Source organism: Balaenoptera musculus, chromosome 14 (assembly GCF_009873245.2).
Source record: "Balaenoptera musculus isolate JJ_BM4_2016_0621 chromosome 14, mBalMus1.pri.v3, whole genome shotgun sequence".
Taxonomy (NCBI): Eukaryota; Metazoa; Chordata; class Mammalia; order Artiodactyla; family Balaenopteridae; genus Balaenoptera; species Balaenoptera musculus.
In genome coordinates, this window is record NC_045798.1 from 39,335,417 (window position 1) to 39,356,964 (window position 21,548).

Genomic DNA, 21,548 nt, shown 5'->3' on the forward strand with positions numbered 1-21,548 from the left:
TTATTTATTTATTTTTGGCTGCGTTGGGTCTTCGTTGCTGAGCTCTGGCTTTCTCTAGTTGCAGTGAGCGGGGGCTACTCTTCGTTGCAGTGCGTGGGCTTCTCATTGCGGTGACTTCTGTTGTGGAGCACTAGCTCTAGGTGGGCGGGCTTCAGTAGTTGCGGCACATGGGCTCAGTAGTTGTGGTGCACGGGCTTAGTTGCTCTGCGGCATGCGGGATCTTCCTGCACCAAGGCTCGAACCCGTGTCCCCTGCATGGGCAGGCGGATTCTTAACCACTGGGCCACCAGGGAAGTCCCTAAGGAACATGATTTTTTAAAAAATCAATGAATAATATCCTCGTCAAATGGATGCACTGCATTTCGTTTAGTTACTATATATTATTGGATGTTCATACTGTTTCCAGTTTTTTCTCTCATAATTATATTGTGATCAACATTCTTCCCATAAATTTAGAGCATAGCACAACTAAAAAGATAAATACAATTAAGAGGTGTTGAACTATGAAGAAGAAAATATTTGCAAAAAAATGAAAAAGGGTCAATGTTCTTAATATATGAAGAACTCTTTTAAATAATTATGAAAATCACCATTGCCTTTCTGGTAAAATGGACACAGAAATGATGTAGATGGATTATCCAGTACCTATAAATACATGAAAATATTTTCAAAATCACTGGTAATTAAGAGACACAAATTAAGACAACAATGTGATCCTGTTTTTGGTGCCTGTAAGGCTGGCAAAGATAAAAGCAAAACAAAAACCAGAAAGTGTAATGCTGGTGACAGTAATAATGCAGGTGAGAGAGATAGCAGGTTATAATATTCCTCGTGGAAAAGTAAATCGATATGTCCTTTTTGTTTTTAAAGAGATTTTGTTTATTGATTTATTCGTCAACAATGATCAGGTCCCTACCATATCCAAACATGTTTTTCGTTGTTGGGAGTCATATAAAAATATATGGGACTGGGAATTTCCTGGTGGCCTAGTGGGTAGGACTCTGTGCTTTCACTGCCGTGGTCCGGATTCAATCCCTGGTCAGGGAACTAAGATCCTGCAAGCAGTGCAGCAAGGCCAAAAAAAAAAAAAAAAGTGGGATATACCCCCAATCCTTATGGAGGTTATGATCAAGAAAGAGGGATCACAGACGTCCAAATAAAGAGAATACAAGGTAAAATGGACAGACAGAGGATTGGGTTTGGAATCAGAAGTCTTGGGTTCTAACCTTGGCTTTGGCCTCTTACTAGCTGTGTAACTTTGGAAAAGTCACTTTATCATCCTAGGCTTTAATTTCTTTTTTGGGGGGGAGGGGGTGGTTAATTTCCTTACCTGCAAAATAGGTTGTAGGAGAATTAAGTGAAACTAGGGATCTCAAAATATTTTGTAGATTGCTCATGCTTTCGCATGTAAACCTGGTATCTCTGCGATTTCAAAGGAAGAAGTCATCATTTCCTGTTGGGAAGACTCAGAGGACTAGTGGAAGAGGTGAAATTATCCTAAGTGTTGAATGGGGGTGGATTTTGAACACTGTGAGATTGTAGAGAAAGGATGGGCCAAGTGGCAGGAACTGAATAAACAGAGTTGGGGAGATGCGAGAGGGTAAGAGGATTTGAGGACCTTGTGAGTATCTGGGTGAGGTATAAGAGACCTGTGGGGAGTTAAGATAAGCCCCAAGGAAGCTGGATTGGGAGCTAATTGTAAGAGAGCCTTGATGCCAAGTCAGCGAGTCTGGACTTCATTCTGCAGATAATCAGAACTACAGAGACTCTTAAGCAGAGGAGTTACTGAGAGTTAAGGTTGAGGTCCAGGGTAGGGACAAAATGGTAGGTGAACCCAGCACGCAGATCCTGGTTTCTAATACCATTGTCCAGTAAAAGGAACAAGAGCTCCTTGGAAAAAAGGCTGATGCTAAGGCTGGAGCAGGGAAATACAAGATAAGGCTGAAGCATCTTGCAGTGCTGGAAAGTAAGGAAGTAAAATGAAATGAAACGAAACAAAACAAATCAAAATAAAACAATGGGGCACGTCAAAGGGACACAAGACCCAACCTGAGAGAGCTCCCAATGGCTAAAGCTGGAATAATTTGTGCAATAAAATAAACAATGTAGTATTGGATTATAACCCAAAGTATAAAATAAATATCCATGAGTCCATACTGATATAAATAAATGAGGAGAGAAGAGGCAAATCTTTGTAGAATTCCAAATAATTTACATAGAAACTTCTGCCAGGGGATGGAGCTAAGTTCCCCTCCCAGCCTCTCCCCACCTGGAGTGTGGGCTGTGCTGAGTGACTTGCTTCTGACTTGCTTCCAAAAGGTAGAAGGGGGAGGGGGTGTAACTTCACGGTGGAGGACTCTGGCAAACATTACTTTGGCTTGGTGATCAAGGTCAATATCTTCAGCGATAAGTCGTGTTGATAGCTCGTACTTCTGATGTGATGTGGTGAGAAGGGCACTTCACTTCCATGGTGGTCTTACCCATAACCCCATATAACCATAAGAAAATTATCAGATAGGCCCAAATTGAGGGACATTCAACAAAATACCTGACCGGTACTCCTCAAAACTGTCAAGGTCATTAACAAACTAGAAAAGTCTGATAACCTGTCACAGACCAGAGGAAACAGAAGAGGCATGACGACGAAATGCAATGTGGTATCCTGGACCAGTGACAGGATATCAGTGGAAAAGCTAATGAAATCAGAATAAAGCATGAAGGGACTTCCCTTGTGATCCAGTGGTTAAGAATCTGCCTTCCAATGCAGGGGATGTGGGTTCGATACCGGGTCGGGGAACTAAGATCCCACATGCCACGGGGCAACTAAGCCCGTGCTCTCTAGCCCGCACACCACAACTAGAGAGAAGCCCTCGCCCCACAATGGAGAGGTCTCGTGATGCAACGAAAGATGCCACACGCCCCAACGGAGATCCTGAGTGCTGCAACTAAGACCTGACGCAGCCAAATAAATAAATAAATAAGAAAAAGAAAGCTGGCTAGCAGCTCATAATTCAAAAAAAAGCAAGCAAGCAAGAAAGAAAAAAGAATAAAACATGAAGTATAGTTGATAGCAATGTACCAAAGTTGGTTTCTTAGCCATGGGTATCTTGTTAAAAGGCAGGTTATGATTCAGGGGATCTGGGGTGGGGCTGCAGAGTCTACATTTCTGACAAGCTCCCAGGTGGAGCCGATGCTGCGGGACACGGATGCTGAGCAGCAAAGTGGCAGAGTTTGGAGTTGGCCCTTCATCTTCTAAAGCGCCATCCCCTTCCTGTGAACCACACCTGGAGTGCTCAGTACTACCCATCCTTAGTTACTGTTACTTGAATTCGCAGCTGGTCAGTGGTTTTCAGTCAATCCCAGCTACACCTTAGAATCATCTGGGAAGCTTTCAAAAAGCCTCGTCCCAGAATTGTGAAATTAAAATTTCTAGGCTGCTGTCTGGACATTCTTTTAAAATTGAGATAAAATTCACAGAATATTCAGTTAACCACGTTAAAACACACAAGCCAGTAACTTCCAGTACATTCACAAGATAAGTGCAACCATCACCACTCTCTAGTTTCTGAACCTGTTCATTACCCCCAAAGAAATTCCCTACCCATTAAGCAGTCACTCCCCATTCCCTACTGCCCTCAGTCCCCAGGAACCATTAATCTGCTTTCTAAGGGTCTGCCTATTCTGGACATTTCATGTAAATAGAATCATACAAAATGTGGGGGAAAGACTTGGTTTCTTAGTCATGGCAAATTTACCATGGTTACAGAAGATGTGAACAGTAGGGGAACTGGGTGCAGAGTATACGGAACTCTCTGTACTACCTCTGCAACTTTTTCGTAAGTCCAAAAACCATTTATTTTTATTTTTATTTTTTTAAAGTTCATGTTGTTTTAAAAAAAACCCTCCTTTTATTTATTTATTTTTGGCCGTGCCACGTGGCATGTGACATCTTAGTTCCCCAACCAGGGATCAAACCCATGCCCCCTGCAGTGGAAGCACGGAGTCTTAACCACTGGACTGCCAGGGAAGTCCCTAAAACCATTTTAAAGTAAAAAGTTTATTTTACAAAAATTTTTTTAAAAGATAAGCGCATACTGCAAAATTCATTGTTGAAGGTGATGAAAAATTCTATGGCAACTTTGATGGAAGGCACTCCCTGGGGACAGATACAAGGAATGAGCTGACTGGAAAGAATTCCTACTCTGGACACCCAATAATTTGACTCCCATGTCCCTTTATTTGATATTAAATGCTGTGATTTTTCCCCCATAGCTTAGAAATTTAACCTGGAAAAAAAAAAACACAAGGCCACCACAATGTCTTAACAAAACCCATTCAGAAATTTCAAGTAATTTTCCCTTGTAACACTTCAAGACTCCTTTGATAATGGCTAAAGATATAACTAACCAAGTTTTCCTGGACCCTCATCTCTGTAACCATCTTTTCTTTTTCTTTTTGGAACCGAGAGGATAAAATAAGACAGGAAGAATCTATAGGTTCAGTTTAGTGCCATAGTACATTGTATAACTTCCATTCCTTACCTCCTTGAAGCCTATGATTCTTCCATTGAAATGTCTGTTTACCATTAAATTAAGGGTAAATTAAAAAAAAAATTAAGGCAAAATGGTTTTTCCCTTGACTCCACCACTCAACCATCACAACTTAAATTTCTTCATGTTTCCTGCCAACAGACCTCTGTGTCAGACCCAGAAAGGGTCACAGGCAGCAAAGAATGTGTCCTCTGGGCTCACCACCTTTCTTCCAAGAAGAAAAGACTCATTTCCCCCAAGTTTCAATTTACAGATACTTCCTGTTTACAAGCTGGCCAATGATGAAAGTTAACTTGGGACCTTTTTTTTTCTCCCCCAAAGACATAATTTGATAAGCACACTTTGATTTCGCTCTTCCATTTTCTCGTTGTTAATGCCCTGTGCCTGAGAGACAGGACTGCTACCTAATTTGCAAGACCCAGGGCCCAGTGAAAATGCAGAGCCCCCTGTTCAAGAATTATTAAGAGTTTCAAGAGAGTGAGAGCAGAGCACTGAGCCAAGCGTGGGGTCTTTTGAAGCCCTGAAGCCGGCCCTGCCTGGGGTAGTTAGGTTATGGGGCTTCTCATTGTGCCCATTGAACCCTATTTCAGAAGAAAAGGGAGGGAGAATTTTAGACCCCATTGTCTCTCATGCATTCAGAGAGGTGCGTAGGGGCACAGAACCAGGGAGGTGGGCTGCATAGAACCAGGGGTCCTTTCTCCAGTAGCTCAGCCTTCTCCTTGTGATCGGAGAGGCTGGGGGTGGGGATGGGGGGAGGGTTCAAGGAGGGACACAGGATGGCCTGGAGTTAAGTTTCTTTAGGTAGGTGACAGGCCCTTCCTCACAACATCAGCGAGGGGGAAAGGGGGGGATGTGCAGGCCTGCTGCGACAATCTGGGCCTCCCAGGAAGTCAACCTCAGTTCCCCAGCTCAATGGATTTTGAGCAGCTACTGAATGCCTGGGACAGAGCTAGAAATTAGACGTAAAAGTAAATGAAGGAAGGGAGCAAGGAAGTGAGGGAGGGAGGGAGGGAAGTAGGGAAGAAGGAAGGAAGGAAGGAAGGATCTACTCTCAAGGATCTGGTGGGGGGAGGCATATGTAGATAGATAATATCAGAATAAATGTTAGATGTTTTAAATTTGCTTATTTATTTTATTTATTTATTTTTGGCTGCGTTGGGTCTTCCTTGCTGCGCGCGTGCTCTTTCTAGTTGCGGCGAGCGGGGGCCACTCTTCGTTGCGGTGCACGGGCTTCTCATTGCGGTGGCTTCTCTTGTTGCGGAGCAAGGGCTCTAGGAACGCGGGCTTCCGCAGTTGTGGCGCGTGGGCTCTAGAGCTCAGGCTCAGTAGTTGTGGTGCACGGACTTCGTTGCTCCGTGGCATGTGGGAACTTCCCGGACCAGGGCTTGAACCCGTGTCCCCTGCAATGGCAGGCGGATTCTTAACCACTGCGCCACCAGGGAAGCCCTGTTAGATGTTTTAAAAGCCCTCCTAACCTTGCCTTGGTCTTGGGGACCTGAGACCTCCTGATCTGACCAAAGAAACTGCCCCCTGGCTCTCCACACGCCTGTGTTCAACTCGGATGTGGCAGGTCAGAGGTGCTGCACATCCCCCAACATCAGCCGGGAGAAATACTCTCGTGGGGTGGACAGCAGGGCCCCCCCACACAAAACCCTAGTTTCCATGTTTTACGCAAGTTCTGTCTAAATGTGTCTTAAAGGCGCTAGGTACACATATGACTAAAAACCTAACATATGCCAGAGTTGGCAATGGATTAAATTTATTAATAAATTCACCAGTTGAGATGATTAAAGAGTTTATTGCTTTTTAAAAAAATAGCAAAGAATCCGTTGAATTATGAAAAAAGCATTTTCCATGAGTCTCTATCACAACTTTACAGTGTCTTCTCAAAATCAAGGTTCTTCTCTGGAGCAAGTAGTTTGCCATTTCACATCATAGGATAGGTTGGGGCTATAAAAAGGAACCGACAGATGGTTCCACCTCAATTGTCATCAATTCAGTTGGCTTACCAAGGTGACTGGTCCCACAACAGATCAGAACAGTCACTTCTCAGGCTGTAGGGCCCAAGTTTTCCCAATCTAAAACTGATAACGAGGATTTTTATTTGACAATAGCAAGCACCCGTGTAGGGACAAAGTCAGAGGGTTTAAAACCAGGACTGCTGCTCACAGGTCTTCATAGCTGGGCTCACACGAGACGGTCACCTCTCTCCTCCCCTGTAGCTGTTCCCCTGCGCTTCTCTGACCTGAGTGAGGCTCATCTGATGGCACAACAACACTGTCTAAGGCTCCAGGATCCCTCACATCTCCTCATCCTTGTGCCAGGCAATGTGTCTCATACCCATGGTGGCCCACGTGAAACGCTGATCGAACGAGTGAATGAATGATTCCCATCTCTTTCTTGCAAGCAGCTTTGCCAACACTCTTTTAATCTTGCAATGGCCCTGAGTTGTGGGTAGGGAGGAAGAAAGTCTATTTTGCATGAAGAAATGAAGACCCTGTGGCTAAATGAATTACCCAGAGTGACATAGCGAATTGAGACAGTGCCGGGGCTGCTGACAGCTGCCTGATTCTTCTCCGTGGCTCTGGCCTACAGACTGGAGCCATTGCCTTGTGTGAAATAACCAAATTACAGTTAAAGTAACAAATGTGGGCTATAAACTCTCCTGATACGATTGGTTAATTATGGAACTTGCTAACTAAGAGTAGCATCAAAAGTATTTGACAATTGACCGCTAACCTCCCCTGAGAACGCATTTTTGGAAACAAGATGTTAAACCCTCCATGAGAAGAGCTGACACCCAATCCATGCTTAGGTATTAAACTTCTCTTACTATCTACTCCTCTCCTTTTCTTTTCTTTTTTTTTGTAAACAACACATAGACACCAGGAACAGTATGTCTAGGATTAGTAACTCCATTTTCTGTGATTTAAGAAGTATTAAAAAAAAAACAAACAACAACCCAAGAAGATAGTTTGAGGAAATAAATGTGTTAACCCTCATGATGAAAGAGATCATTGGTGGTTCCAGGTGTCTACAAAGGGGAACTAATACATCCTTGTTACAAAGAAATGCAGAAGGAGAACCACACTGTGGCCGTGCCCTGGAGGGCAGCAGAAATGCCCAGGCTTAAAAAATAAAAGAGTAAACAAAATCAACCAGTCACCATGGAAAAGTGTAAGGTGTACGGGGTGGGGGCAGGGGGTGGAGAAAAGAATGAAAATATGATGCTTAAATTTTTTTTCTGAAATGAAGTTTGTAAGTAATACTACTTCATATATATGAAATGTAAGTGGCACTAGAAAAATACATATGAATGACCCAGGCTTTTGGGAAAGAGTCAGGGGGCATCCCCATCTCTGGTAGATAATGGGTAACCCATTGCCTAGAATGGTTCGGTTGTCCATTTGCCCAGCTGCAGTAGCGGACTGTTCTAGGCCACCCTGGGAGCAAACGGATGGCACCATGCCAAGGGGGAAGCAGCAGTTATGTGGCCCTGGGGACTTCATTGTTTACTGTTTTCTTATCAGGTGACATTACAATTGCCACTCTACAACAGGATTTACTTCTCAGATCTAATAGCTATGCTTTTTTTTTTTTTTTGAAGAATATTTAACATCTTTTTATGGGCAGGGCTGCAAAATGAACTTTCAGTCAAGGATGGAAATACAGAAAGGCCTATACACTTGGCGGTGTTTTGGAAGGTAAACCTTTCCCACTGCCCTTCCGTTGGCTCTTTTTTTTGTCTCACTTAGCAGACCTGAGAAGAACCCAACCCCCTCGTCAGAAAGAAGCGTCGCTTCCCGACCCTCTGGGCAGAACAGAGGCTTTCTGATGGGCTCATTGCTGGGCTCCTTTGTGGTGGTTTATGGAGAGGAGGCCTGAATGGGAGCCAATGCGGGGAATGTTAAATGTGAAAGGTTTAGAGAAGAAAGTCAGAGCGGTTAGTGAAATGCTCACTCAGCTCAAGACTCAGAGCAAGGCCACTGAGTCGTCCTTCTCCCCTTGGAGCTGTGTCTGGGTGGATGTGAACACTTTTCTCAGTGGGGTTGGGTTGGGGGAAATTAGAACCACACCCCCACCCCGAGTTTGCTCAACGGGCATCACCATTCTCATGAGATGAAGTTCTGCCCCAAGCCTGTATTTTTTTAAATTGAGACGTAATTGACATATAACATTGTATTCAATTTGGGTACCTAATGATCTGATATATGTATACACTGCGAAATGATCACCACAATAAGTCCAGTTAACATCCATCACCGCACAGTTACAATTTTTTTCCCTTGTGTTGAGACCTTTTAAGATCTACTCTCTTAGCAGCTTTCAAGTACACAGTACTGTATTGTTAACTACAGTCACCGTGCTGTACTTTACATCCCCAGGACTTATTCATTTTATACTGGAAGTCCAAGCCCCTATTTTACAGCTGAGACCTCTTTCCATTCTAGTTCCATATCCCCTCTTAGTGCAACTAATGACTGTCGTCATTGCTTCTGTGTGTGTGTGTGTTGGAATGTGAAAGGGGGCTAGACATCACTGTGATGGAAGATGGAAGCCTCTTCAGGTTTGAGTCATTCTTGGTTCAGGGGTCTTCATATAATGAGGTGACCATCACTCTGCTTTCTCAGCTGCTCACACAAGCTGGAGAGGCTTCAAAGGAAAGAATTCCTTTCCAGTCAGAAGTCTGAGAGTTTTGGTAGGCATGCACCTCTACAACGTTTCTTTAACTCACAGTTTTGAAAAAGTCTCTTTAGATGAAAACACCTGTATCATAGTGGGCTGGTACACAGGTAGATGCCACTGATTTTATCCTGGGCAACTTATGATGTAATCATATGTTCCAGAATTAAAATTTAAAAATGAAAGTTCATCATATTCTTCCTACCAAATGGAGAAAACAGGCTTCTTTTCATGAGTTAGTTTTTATTTTCTTGTATCTTTTTTTTTTCTTTCTTTTTTGGTCTGGAGGTCGGAAGTGCCTTGTGTAACATATGCTTCTGATGAAAGGTGTTCTTAATTTAAAAAGTGGAAGATAATGTTAGAAATTCCCCCACTTCACTTAAGTCTTTCTGAGCTTTCTAGGCTTCCTGAAAAACCAAACACCACAAGAAGAAAACACCTACAAACCCTTATTTCTTGACATTTAAATCTGCTGTCTCTCTGGGGTAATTCATGTCAGGTTTAACAGTCTGATTCAGAGACCTGGTCTTCCTGGAGACCTCGCAACTCACCAGAAACAGGGCTCTTGAAATACCCACGCCAAAGTGCTGTCAGGACAAGTTGGGTTAGAGACAAGTTATCTTGAGCAGAAAGTCCTGATAAAAAGTCCTAGAGATTTCAATCCTCTTTACCTAATTGCAGAATGGGGTGGGTGGGGAAGAGGTAAAATGGTAGGGGGATTGAACAGCAATCTCATGAGTAAGTTTAATTTAAGCTTGAAGAATTTATTAACCTACCATTGGGTTGAAGTTCTAACCTGAGATCTGAGTCTTTCTCAGTCATGTGCATGACTTGGGGGTGGGCAGGGTGGCGGGTCCATTAGTCATGGGTTCGGTTATCAACGGAGCTCCGCATCAGGACAGTGGGGCTCTGTATGCAAGTGTCTCCCGCTATCAGTCTGCTTGATATTCGGACTTCGCATTGTTCTCCTTGGAGATTACACCTTCCAACCCACCACCTGATCCCCTTTCGAGTTTCTGTTCTCAAATTCCTCTGGAAAGAAGGCCCCCGGAGGTGGCCTGGCCGGCAGGCAGCTGCCATGTCTGGACAGCTTCCATGTTCTCTTAGCCAGAAAGTGGTGGGAACAACAGCAGTGGCCGCCCAGCCCTGCGCCGGGGAGCCTACCTGGCTTTGCTGGCTGAGGTGTCCGGCTTGAGCAATAGGACAGAGGGGTCGCAGAGGCGAATTAGTCAGGTCGGGTAAGCTCCGGCCAGCAGGACGCTTTGCCGATTACCCAGCTTTCCCCTTTCTTCCATTCCAAGGGGCAAAAAGGTCACGTCTTCATGATAGAATTCTCTGGGGGTCCCCGCCCCTGGACTCCCCTCACTGCAGCTGCCAAGTCTCAGTAAAGATCCAGAAAGGACTTCAGGAATTCTATGACTTTTGTGGGGACAGTCCAGCTGCTCCCTTTTTGGCTAGTTGAACACCCATGATGCGTGGAGGTGAGGGGTAAAGATAACAGGGAGAATGTTCCAGATGCGGGCAGCCAGCACCCGCCAGCTCAGTGAAGGAGGCAGTCACTGGGCGAAGGCGAAGTGAGGGGCCTGGTCAGGATGAAAGATGCCCGGTTGAAAGGGGTCTCATCTTCAAGCAGAAAGCATTTAGCAGCCGTCTGGGCGATCATTTCGGGGAGGGGGAAATATTATGCCAATAAATCGAGGCAATCGCATCTTGTTCCCCACGGTAAACCCTGATAAAATTGCCTGTCCAGGGGAAGGAAAGTATTTCATTATTTACCTTTGAAAAAGGCTAATCCTCTCTGCATTTCCTCTCTGGGGGAGGGTGTCCTTTGTTCTTGTGCCTCTGACACACAGCTCCTCCCCACCTGTAGTTTCAAAAAAAAAAAAGAGTGTGATTAAATGACCAAGCTGTTCCGTGCAATGAGGCAGGACTCATCTCAGGGACCCTCATCCATAACCCAGGGCTGACGCCATGGTGATCTCAGCACAAAGGCAGTCTCCTTTTGGGTGGGGGTCACTCCATCCTCCCAGGGGCTTCCTGGTGGGCCCTGCAGAGCTGACTCTCGAGGGGCAGGCATTCTGAGCGTGGTGGACACACGACCTTCAGGAGACCTTTTAGATTCAGGGGCCACTGGTTACCACTCTGATGACTTCACTCCAGGCCCAAAAGCGTCACAGGGGAAGTCAATGCTTGCACAGAATCCCAGAACTTTGGAGGGGGAAGGGATTGCAAAGCTCATGAGCCCAAGGTCTCCATTTTACAGCAGAGGACAGAGGCCGGGGCTGATTGAGCAGCTTTCCCAAGCTGGATCTACACGTGAGCTGCCTGAGTACAGGGTGCTTTGCAGCCCACAGGGCTGTGGCCAGAGTTTGCAGGCTCCAGGAGTGTTAGAGAGCAACAGGGAAGCTCAGAGACCCCACCTAACATAGCTCCCCAAGTCACTTGAGTCCTCAGCACAGTCAGGAAGTTTCAAGCATCCTTTTATCAGCATTAAAGGTTGTCTTAATCACAAAGTGTCTCTCACTGAGGACGAGAGCCTTTCCAAGCACGAGTGAAGAATGTCAATTTTTCAGTGTCCTCTGTCTCCAGGGTGACCGTTCCTTTCAGGTGAAGCAAAGACTTTACCTTTTCTTAGACTTAGGGTAAATGGCTGAGACCATGTTTTCCAGACTCTGGCCACCGCCTTAGTATGGTCCTAACTCCAAAGGAGTGGTGACAATCAGGTTTCAGACCAGAAAGCTGGGGCTCCATCCCACTGCAGGGGATACCCTTCCTGGGAACAGACTGCATATCCTTTGGGAGACTTACTAATTGTTACTGTGTTGGGGGCAGTGGCTTTCCTGGGGGGCCTGACAACAGGCATCTGTGCCAGTCTTCACTGTGGGGTGAATATCCAGGAAGGTTGATTTTTGCATGAGCAGTTGGCTGGGGAGGTTTGAGTGTGGAGGGAGTGGGGAGGGAAGGGGGATACTGGCCTGGTCCTGGACTAAATCTTTTGGGAAGAGAATGTACTGGAAATGGTAGTGGGATGGGGGCGGGGCTTGCAGAATTAGCATCTAACAGCAGATGTTCTTGGAGCAATAAGACACAGAAATCTCCAAGTACTCAGACTTCCCCACTCAGCCCTCAGTACTTCAGTCATGCCCTGCCTGTTGTTAGGATTTGGAGAATATTTTGGACCCTCCTAGGGCATTTATCCTCGAGCCTCTCTCATCAAAAATCCTACCAAATTGTCTTCCTTTAAAAAAAAAAAAAGTTTAAAAAAAAAAGAGGTAAAATATCTGAGATCCCTGTTTTACTTTTATTTGGAGTTAAGAGTAATTTTGATACTTTTGATATTAAGAGGATAGTAAAGGATAAAAGATGGAGAAATCTTCAGTGCCTAACAACTCCCCTATATCCTTTCTAGCTCAGAAGTAGAGCAGAGGGAAATATGAGAGCATAGTAGCACTGCCGGACAGAAGCACGGGGCCGGGGAAGACACCCATGAGATCACGCTTCCCTCCTGGGTAAGTCCAACGATGCAGAGGTCACTGTCCTAGCCATGACCTCTGCGTCGCTGGACTTCTCCAGGAGGGAAGACAGCAGTGCTGAGAGGCAAGGGGAGAGGGCAGGGGGGCAGCTGGGGAAGGGTTATGTGAGCCATTTCTCGGCTGCGTAGGCAGCGGCAGAGCACCGAACTACTCTGAATCGTGGATAGTGTGGTCACCACTCATGAGAAGCCCAAGTAAGGCTCCAGCAGCCTAACCAGAGTTGATCGCTTCTCCCAGCAGATAGGTCCATTCCCATTTTCTGAATCTCACAGAATTCCAGGTTGCCTTAAATCACCAGAAAAAAATCTGTTTTAAAACCCCAACAGGGGGGCTTCCCTGGTGGTGCAGTGGTTAAGAGTCCGCCTGCCAACGCAGGGGACACGGGTTCGAGCCCAGGTCCGGGAAGATCCCACACGTCGTGGAGCAACTAGATCCGTGCGCTGTAACTGCTGATCCTGTGCTCTGGAGCCCGCGAGCCACAACTGCTGAGCCCGCGTGCCGCAACTGCTGAGGCCCGTGTGCCTAGAGCCCGTGCTCTGCAGCAGGAGAGGCCACCGCAGTGAGAAGCCTGCGCACCTCAACGAGGAGTAGCCTCCGCTCGCCACAACTAGAGAGGGCCCTCACGCAGCAATGAAGACCCAATGCAGCCAAAAATAAATAAATAAATAAATAAATAAATAAATAAAATTTATTAAAAAAAAAAAAAAAACAAACCCAACAGGGAGGGACTTCCCTGGTAGCTCAGTGGTTAAGAATCTGCCTGCCAATGCAGGGGACACGGGTTCGAGCCCTGGTCCGGGAAGATCCCACATGCCCGTGGAGCAACTAAGCCCGTGAGCCACAACTACTGAGCCTGCGCTCTAGAACTCACGAGCTACAACTACTGAGCCCACATGCCACGACTACTGAAGCCCACGCGCCCAGAGCCTGTGGTCCGCAACAAGAGAAGCCACCGCAGTGAGAAGCCTGTGCACCGCAATGAAGGGTAGCCCCCGCTCGCTGCAACCAGAGAAAGCCCGCGTGCAGAGACAAAGACCCAAGGCAGCCAAAAACAAACAAACAAACAAACAAAACCAAAACCCAACAGGAGGACTTCGTTGGCGTTCCAGTGCTTATGACATTGCCTTCCAGCGCAGGGGGTGTAGGTTCAATCCCTGGTCCAGGAGCTAAGATCCTACATGCCTCGAGGCCAAGAAACCGAAACATAAAACAGAAACAATATTGTAACAAATTCAATAAAGACTTTAAAAATGGTCCACATCAAAAAAAAAAAAAAACCTTAAAAAAAAAGATATCTGTTTCAAAAAAATAAATGAAATAAAACCCCAACAGGGAATTCCCTGGCGGTCCAGTGGTCAGGACTCTGTGCTCTCACTGCCGAGGTCCTGGGTTCCATCCCTGGTCAGGGAACTAAAATCCCACAAGCCACGAGGCACAGCCAAAAAAATAAATTAATTAAAAAATAAAACCCCAACATATCAGTGCAGTGCGTCACCCCCGGAACCATCTTCAACCCTCACGCTCTGGCTCGTGACTAGCCTGCAGGAGGTGAAAGATCAACCTTCTATTATTTGTTAAAGCACTCAGCAACCCAGAAATAAACATGGATGCTGATGTTGATCTGAGAACTAAAGGATATCTTTCAAGTCTAATAAATGTGATAAAAATAAACAACATCCTTTCATAAATTTAATGGAGCATGGCTCTGTGTTTATCTTGTGTCATGTACTTGAGATTACCCCATTGGAAGAAGAAAACACTTGATTAATGCAGGGAGTCTGCAGCGGTTGGAAAATATTTTTCTACTTCCTGCCATGCCCTTTTTTTCTTCTCTAAGGAAGTTATTAGTGGTATACTTTACAATAATGGAAATGCAGCAATTTCTAGTGAGAGGTCCAATACATTCCTGAGTCAAGGCTGCTCTGCCACTTGGTAATTAGTTAAAAAAGGATTCCATGTCCTTTTTCTTCCATCCTGTGGCTGAAGAGTTTTACTTTGGGTGTTTATGACACCTGAGAATAATAATGATAGCAACAATAATAAATTTATCACTTATTGAAGTTCTGGACAGAATACTCTCTAGAAATTATTTAGCCACACAATCCTATGAGATGGATACTGTTATTAATCCCATTTTACTGATGAGAACCTAAGGTTTTGAGGTTAGGTGTCTTGCTCAAGGTCATACAGGTAGTAAATGGTGGACAAGGGTGTTTAAGACCAGTTCTAACTCCTATTCTCACTTGAATGATTATGCCCGCCTCCCACAGGACTGAGGCATTGAAGGAAGGGTTTTTGAGCCAGAGTATGAGCCTGAATATGATTAGAGCATCTCCTGGGTACCAGACATTGCTCCAGATGCTGGAGATATAGAACCAAAGCAGACAAGACCCCTGCCTTTCCAGAGCTTGTATTCTAGTGAGGTCAGTGAGGTGAGATGTAAAATCAACAATACAAATGATCAACTACATACTAGTTAAGTGGTGACCTATGATATGGAGAAAAATAAATCAGGACATGAATATATAGGATATGAGAGCAGGGGTTGCAATTTTAAATACAACAGTCAGGAAAGGCTTAGTTAAGATGGTGAGATTTCAAGAAAGAGCTGAAGGAGGTGAGGAAGTGAGCCCTGTTGCTGTCTAGAGAAGGACCATCTAGGCAGATGGAATGTGCAAAGGCCCTGAGGTAGCTGTTCTTGGCAGGTTTGAGGAACCCAAAGAAGACTAGTGTGGCTGCAGAATTACCTGAGCGAGGGGGAGGATGGTAGATGAGGTGAGAGAGGTACATGGAGGCTGGGTGGTGTAGGGCTGTGTGGGCCATACAGTTGCCCCCCCCCCTTTATGCTCAGGGGATACGTCCCAAGAGCCCCCAGTGGATGCCTGAAACAGCAGATAGTACCCAACCCTATATATGCTATGCTTTTCCTATACATACATACCTGTGTTTAAAAGGTATGTATGTATTATAAAGTTTAATTTATAAATTAGCCAGAGTAAGAGAATATCCGAATTGCCAGCATAACTACTTTTGTGCTTTGGGGCCATTATTAAGTAAAATAAGTCACTTGAACACAAACACTGTGATACCATGACAGTCATCTGTTAACTAAGTGACTCATAGGTAGGATGATTCACGTCCTGGGTGGGAGAGAGCCGATTTCGTCACACGACTCAAAACAGCGGGCAATTTAAAATTTATGAGGGAATTGCCTGGTGGTCCAGTGGTTAGGACTCGGTGCTTTCACTGCAGGGGTCTGGATTCAGTCCCTGGTTGGGGAGCTAAAATTTAAGTTCCCGCAAGAACAAAACACAAAACAAACAAAAAACCCACTTATGAAGTGCTTATTTCTGGAATTTAATATTTAATATTTTCCGACCGTAGGTAACTGAAGCCACGGAAAGTGTAGCAGCAGATGAAGGGGGCCAACAGGGCACTTCACCATCTACTCAGAATGCGATGGGGACTCACTGGAGGGTTTTGAGCAGAGATGTGACGTGCTCTGACTTAAGTTTTAAAAGGACCCCTCTGGCTACCACGTGAGATGAACTCAAGAGGGGCGGGGTGGAGGCAGGGACCCCAGTTAGGAGCTTCCTGCAGTAAACTGGGTAAGAGATGATGGTGGAGGGTCCCAGGGCAGGAACAAACGAGGGGACGACCAGCAGATGGGTTCTGAACATAAATGGAGACCAATTAGAATTTGCTGATGAACTGTGGGATATGAGATAAAGATAAATGTTAGGATGCCCCGGAGATGTTCATTTTGGGTGAGTCCCATGTGAGGAGTTATGAGAAAGTGACTTAAAATCAAACTAGAGATGTATTTTACCGTGGCTGAGGTCATAGAGAGGCTTGAGGAAGGAAAAGCTTATTTATAAAACAGGCTTCAGGGAATTCCCCGGTGGTCCAGTGGTTAGGGCTCTGCACTTCCACTGCCATGGGCCCTGGTTCAATCCCTGGTCGGGGAACTAAGATCCCACAAGCTGTGCAGCGAAGCCAAATAAAAAATGAAAAAAAAATAAAATGGGCTTCTGTGAGTAACTTTTACTCCATGCAGGCAGCTCATTGCCAAGCAGGAGTCACTGGAAGGGGGGCTTCCAAGAGTATACTTGGTGGATGCAAATGGACAGGAGGTTATCCAGTGTGATAGAAAATTCTGTAAAGATAACTTCTTTTCCTGTCTTTTTTCTTCTAGAGAATATCTTGTCTAACCCAGCCTGAGGGAAGAACATTTGTCACAAACCCTCATCAGGCAGAAACCTACAGTGGTGCCTGAAAGGGGATGGGTCAGTTAGTGGCTCACAGAGGAGAATATTCTGAGGGTGAGGGTGGGCTCTGAGATATGCAAAGCCTGACCGTGAATGGAAATAGGCTTATCAGACCGGAATCTTGCCAGTTCCAGAGGAAGTCGGGAACAAGGAAAGGGGAAGGTTTATGGGTAGCTGGAGTAGGGCAGAAGGACCTTTATCTACATTGGGAGGTCTAATCCAGAAGCCATGGAATACTCGAAAAGCCAAGGAAGGCATGGAGGTCATTTCCATGGATAAAGGTAGTTTGGGGATTGGGAAACGAAATTAGGCTAGAATTTCCAGAAAGGGCTCTTCTTCTATCCCCACCCCTCCCCTACCAAAGTGCTCTAGACTCAGACATAGATTTTAAAACGAAATCTATTTTTGGAGGGCCTTGGGAGACTTTCTTGACACTTAGTGGGAATAACTGCAAAACTCTGCAGTGTCCCACGACTGGAAAACTCTGGAAAAAGCCAGTGGTCTGTGGCACAGTGATAATCATAGCTCACCTTTACGGAACACTTGCTAAGTGCCAGGCACTGGGAAGGCAAGGAAAGTGCATTTTCTCATCTAATCCTCACTCAATCTGAGGAGGCAAGTGCTATTTTTTTTAAAGTAATTTCTTCACTTTTTAAAATGTTAAATATTTTATTCGGCCACGGGGCATGCGGGATCTTAGTTCCCTGACCAAGGATTGAACCCATGTCCCCTGCAGTGGAAGCGCAGTCTTAACCATTGGACTGCCAGGGAAGTCCCCGACAAATGCTATTGTTATCCATAGTTTGCAAATAAAGAAAGGGAAGCTTGGAGAACCAGGTAATTTGCCCAATCCCACTGAGCCAGTTAGAGGCAGATCTGAGAGCCTAACCTCCATCCATCACAACCTAAAACCTGTGTTCTCTCTCACTCTGAGGCTGGGCAGGGGACCCGCAAAAGGGAGACTGAAGGGCTTTTGTGGAGGAGTAATTTCTTTTCTCTGTGTTCTCAGAAGTGGGCCACAAAAGGCTGGAAGCCAGTTAACCTTGATTTCAAGTTGAGTCGTTAGTTTTCTCAACATTTGACTCAGAAAGAAACACCTCCCTTCTTCCTTCTTGAAGTAATTTAATTTTCACATTATAGTTGAAGGGAAATCCTCTATTTACCTAATGCTTTCCTGTTCAGTCCTTTCAGGCTATGAATCTTGTATATTTTATATACACAAAGGTGACTTTTCCTTCCTTGAATGACCAACGCTTATCAGCACAAGCAACTGATACCGAGCTCATAAATATGTCACTCGGAGTCAGCCTCAGCCCTTCTCTCCTCTAAGCCTAATTCTCATGCAACAGTTTTCCTCCTCCTTTCTTTTCCTGACCCCGTGGAGACTGCTTGCACTCTGGCCCCCCAGCACCCTTGGAGTCTACTTTGGTTTCACTCCCCACGGGCAAATATAAAAATGAGTGACCGCTGCTTCCACGCCTAAGCCATTGCAGCAGGAGCCCGCAGACAATATAAAACAAGGTCCGTGGAGCCAGTGCCTTCCGATTCCAATTAAATATTTCCTGTAAGTCTGTGCCAATTGTGCATCTTGGAAGGACATTTGAAAGCAGAAGTTTGAACTCACGGGGACCCCGTTGCCTTAAAAACCTGTTTCCTGTTTGACAAGATTTTACTAGCAGGAGCAAAGTAGCACATTCAGCAATTGTTAGTGGTTCAGATGTGCAAAGGTGGTGGTTTCCTCTCCTGAGGGCCCACCAGCACAGCCTCATTGAGCTGCAGATTTCTCTCTTCCAGATAAATCTCTCTGAACATTAGACCCCTATTCCAAAGGGCCCTAATGACATTTCCAGGATTACAGGAAATATTTGCTTATCTCCCTATCTGTACATCCTCCCCTGTGCTATCTTATAAAGTTTGAAAAGCTCTTCAAGACAACTTCACAGATGTTATTATCTCCATTTTACAGATGAGGAAAGTGAGGCTCAGGGTTCAGATGTGAATAAGTTTTGTATAGAGTATTTCAGATCGCCAGGGCCTAGGTGTTCAAGGTGCTCCTTGTGTCATGACTTTGCCCAAGTTCCTAAAACGTTCTTTGTTTCAGTTTCCCAATTCATAAAATGAGGTAAATGGCAGCAGGAATTTGACATCACAGATTGGAAAGACCTTTAAGTTGGTCCTCAGAAAGTCACCCCAGTAATCACAAAGTGTTATTATTACTTTAAAAATTATCATTATCACTAGTAAAAAAATTATCTTAGGCCTGAAACTCAAAGCACTCCATGATCTAGCCCTAGTCTACCAGTCCGTCAGTCTTTTTTCCAGCCACAACTCCCTCTTCCCACTCCCCCATCACACACACACACACACACACACACACCCCACAGAGGTTATCCCTTTTGTCGAACTTTATTTACCCTCTGGATCTTTGTCCACACAGTGGCTTGTACCTGGGACACTCCATCCCCCTGACTGTGGTCCCACTACCTTCAAGAGGGCTCCCCATCCCGCTTGGGGATCAGGCTGGTGTCATACAGAGCATGAGTATCACAGTTGGAAGCCTCGTGTATCATCAGTATGGTTTCGGCAAGTGACTTAGCCTCTCCGAGTCTCCACGCTCATCTCTAAGATGGGCTAACACCCTTTACCTCACCATATTATGAGGACTAAACGACATACCCACGTAACCCCCAGGCCCAGGACAGGCACAGAATATACCTGAGCCCCTACCTCCCATCCCTTCAGCCAAAACTCACTCCTTCCCTTGTGATGTGAATGGACTTTGCTTGTACCTGTCTGACAACAGTCACCAAAGTCTAGCTTGTGTTGTTGTCCTCATGTCTGTCTTTGCTGCCTGCGTGAAACCGTAAGCTCTTTGAAAGCCAGGAAAATGTTGATTTATTTTTGCGTCCACCACTGTCCTCACCTCATACTAAGTCCTCTGCGCTGGTGATAGAACTTCAGGAATGTTATCGACAGGCTCTCTTGGACCTGCTTGCCTTGTGGGGTGGGCGTGACTAATACTCCTGGTGAATTTGCAGAGCATGGAAGCTGAGCCGTAGAGGGGCCAAGTGAGTGAGAATTCCAGGGCTCATTCCAAGGCTCTGCCTCCAAACTGCCTGCTCTTACCGTGTCCGCTTTGCACAAATTTAAACATGAACTTTCTGCATGACCACGTGAGTAAAATTTGATAGAGTGAGATTCAAGCATTCAGTTAACAAACGTATAATACTGATACTTTTAATGGATTCATTCTAGGTAGCTAGACCTCTTATTCATATGACATTAATCTCATGAAAGGCCTGAGAGGTGGCATTCCCCCCCGCCTCTGCATTTGGCAGCACAATGATGCTTAGTACTTGTGATGTCTTGTGCTAGGTTCTGGAGGTATCCATTAGTGAACACCAAGTTCCTGTTTGTTAAGATCACAAAGCAGTGGCAGAGACTGGCAAACAGATCATTAAATGCATATACTAAGTTATAAGCTTTATTCTCCACAGAAAGGAGAATAATTTCTCATTTTGGGGAATGAGAAATTGTCAGGAACCAGGCAATATTTGAACAGAATCATGAAGGATGAGAGTTCAGAGGTCAGATAAAGGAGAAAAGGCAATTCTGGGAATAGGGAACAGTGTGTTCAAGGTCAAGGAGGAAAGAACAGCGCGGATTTTAGTTGTGGTGGAAAGAGGAGGTGAAACTCAGGCTGGGGCAGGACTATGTGTCAAACCGAAGAGCTTGGCGTTTTTTTCTGTAGGTGATGGGGAGCCGTCAAGGGTTGCGCACAGGGGTGGTCGGGGGAATTACTCTGGTGTTTTGTGATGATCGCTTTGGAGGTCTTGGAGCAGGGGGAGATCATGAAGATGCCCTGGGCTATAAAATTTTATCAACATTGAAAGTTATTCTAATACAAATATAAATTAGTTATTATGATTATTATCCCTGGATATTATCAAAATTAAGCTTCTTCCATTTTATTTTATTTATTTATTTATTTATTTTTAAAATTTATTTATTTATTTTGGCTACATTGGGTCTTCGTTGCTGCGCGTGGGGCTTTCTCTAGGTGCGGTGAGCGGGGGCTACTCTTTGTTGTGTTGCGCGGGCTTCTCATTGCAGTGGCTTCTCTTGTTGCGTGCAGAGCACAGGCTCTAGGCACGCGGGCTTCAGAAGTTGTGGCACGCGGGCTCCAGTAGCTGTGGCACGCGGGCTCAGTAGTTGTGGCTCGCGGGCTCTAGAGCGCAGTCTCAGTAGTTGTGGCGCATGGGCTGAGTTGCTCTGAGTCATGTGGGATTTTCCCGGACCAGGGCTCGAACCCGTGTCCCCTGCATTGGCAGGCGGATTCTTAACCACTGCGCCACCAACGAAGCACAAGCTTCTTCCATTTTAATGCTTACTTCTTCTTTGGATAAAATTGAGAAGAAATATGCTGTGTATCCAAAACACTTCCTTAAAGGGGCAAAAGATCAAGAAATTTCACCTTGCGGTATGTTTTGACCCACAGTATGGTAACTGTTAAT

The 21,548-nt window shown here is 45.3% G+C and overlaps 1 long non-coding RNA gene across 1 annotated transcript in view; it reads right to left on the reverse strand.

Annotated features, from left to right (window-relative positions):
* Nucleotides 1-595: 595 nt before the first annotated feature.
* Nucleotides 596-21,548, reverse strand: part of LOC118906663 — a 58,663-nt gene continuing 37,710 nt past the window's right edge. The window contains exons 2-3 of the long non-coding RNA XR_005022566.1: nt 11,010-11,097; nt 596-645 (exon numbers count right to left, since the gene is read on the reverse strand). This is a non-coding gene — a long non-coding RNA (uncharacterized LOC118906663). The remainder of the gene's footprint in view (nt 646-11,009; nt 11,098-21,548) is intronic.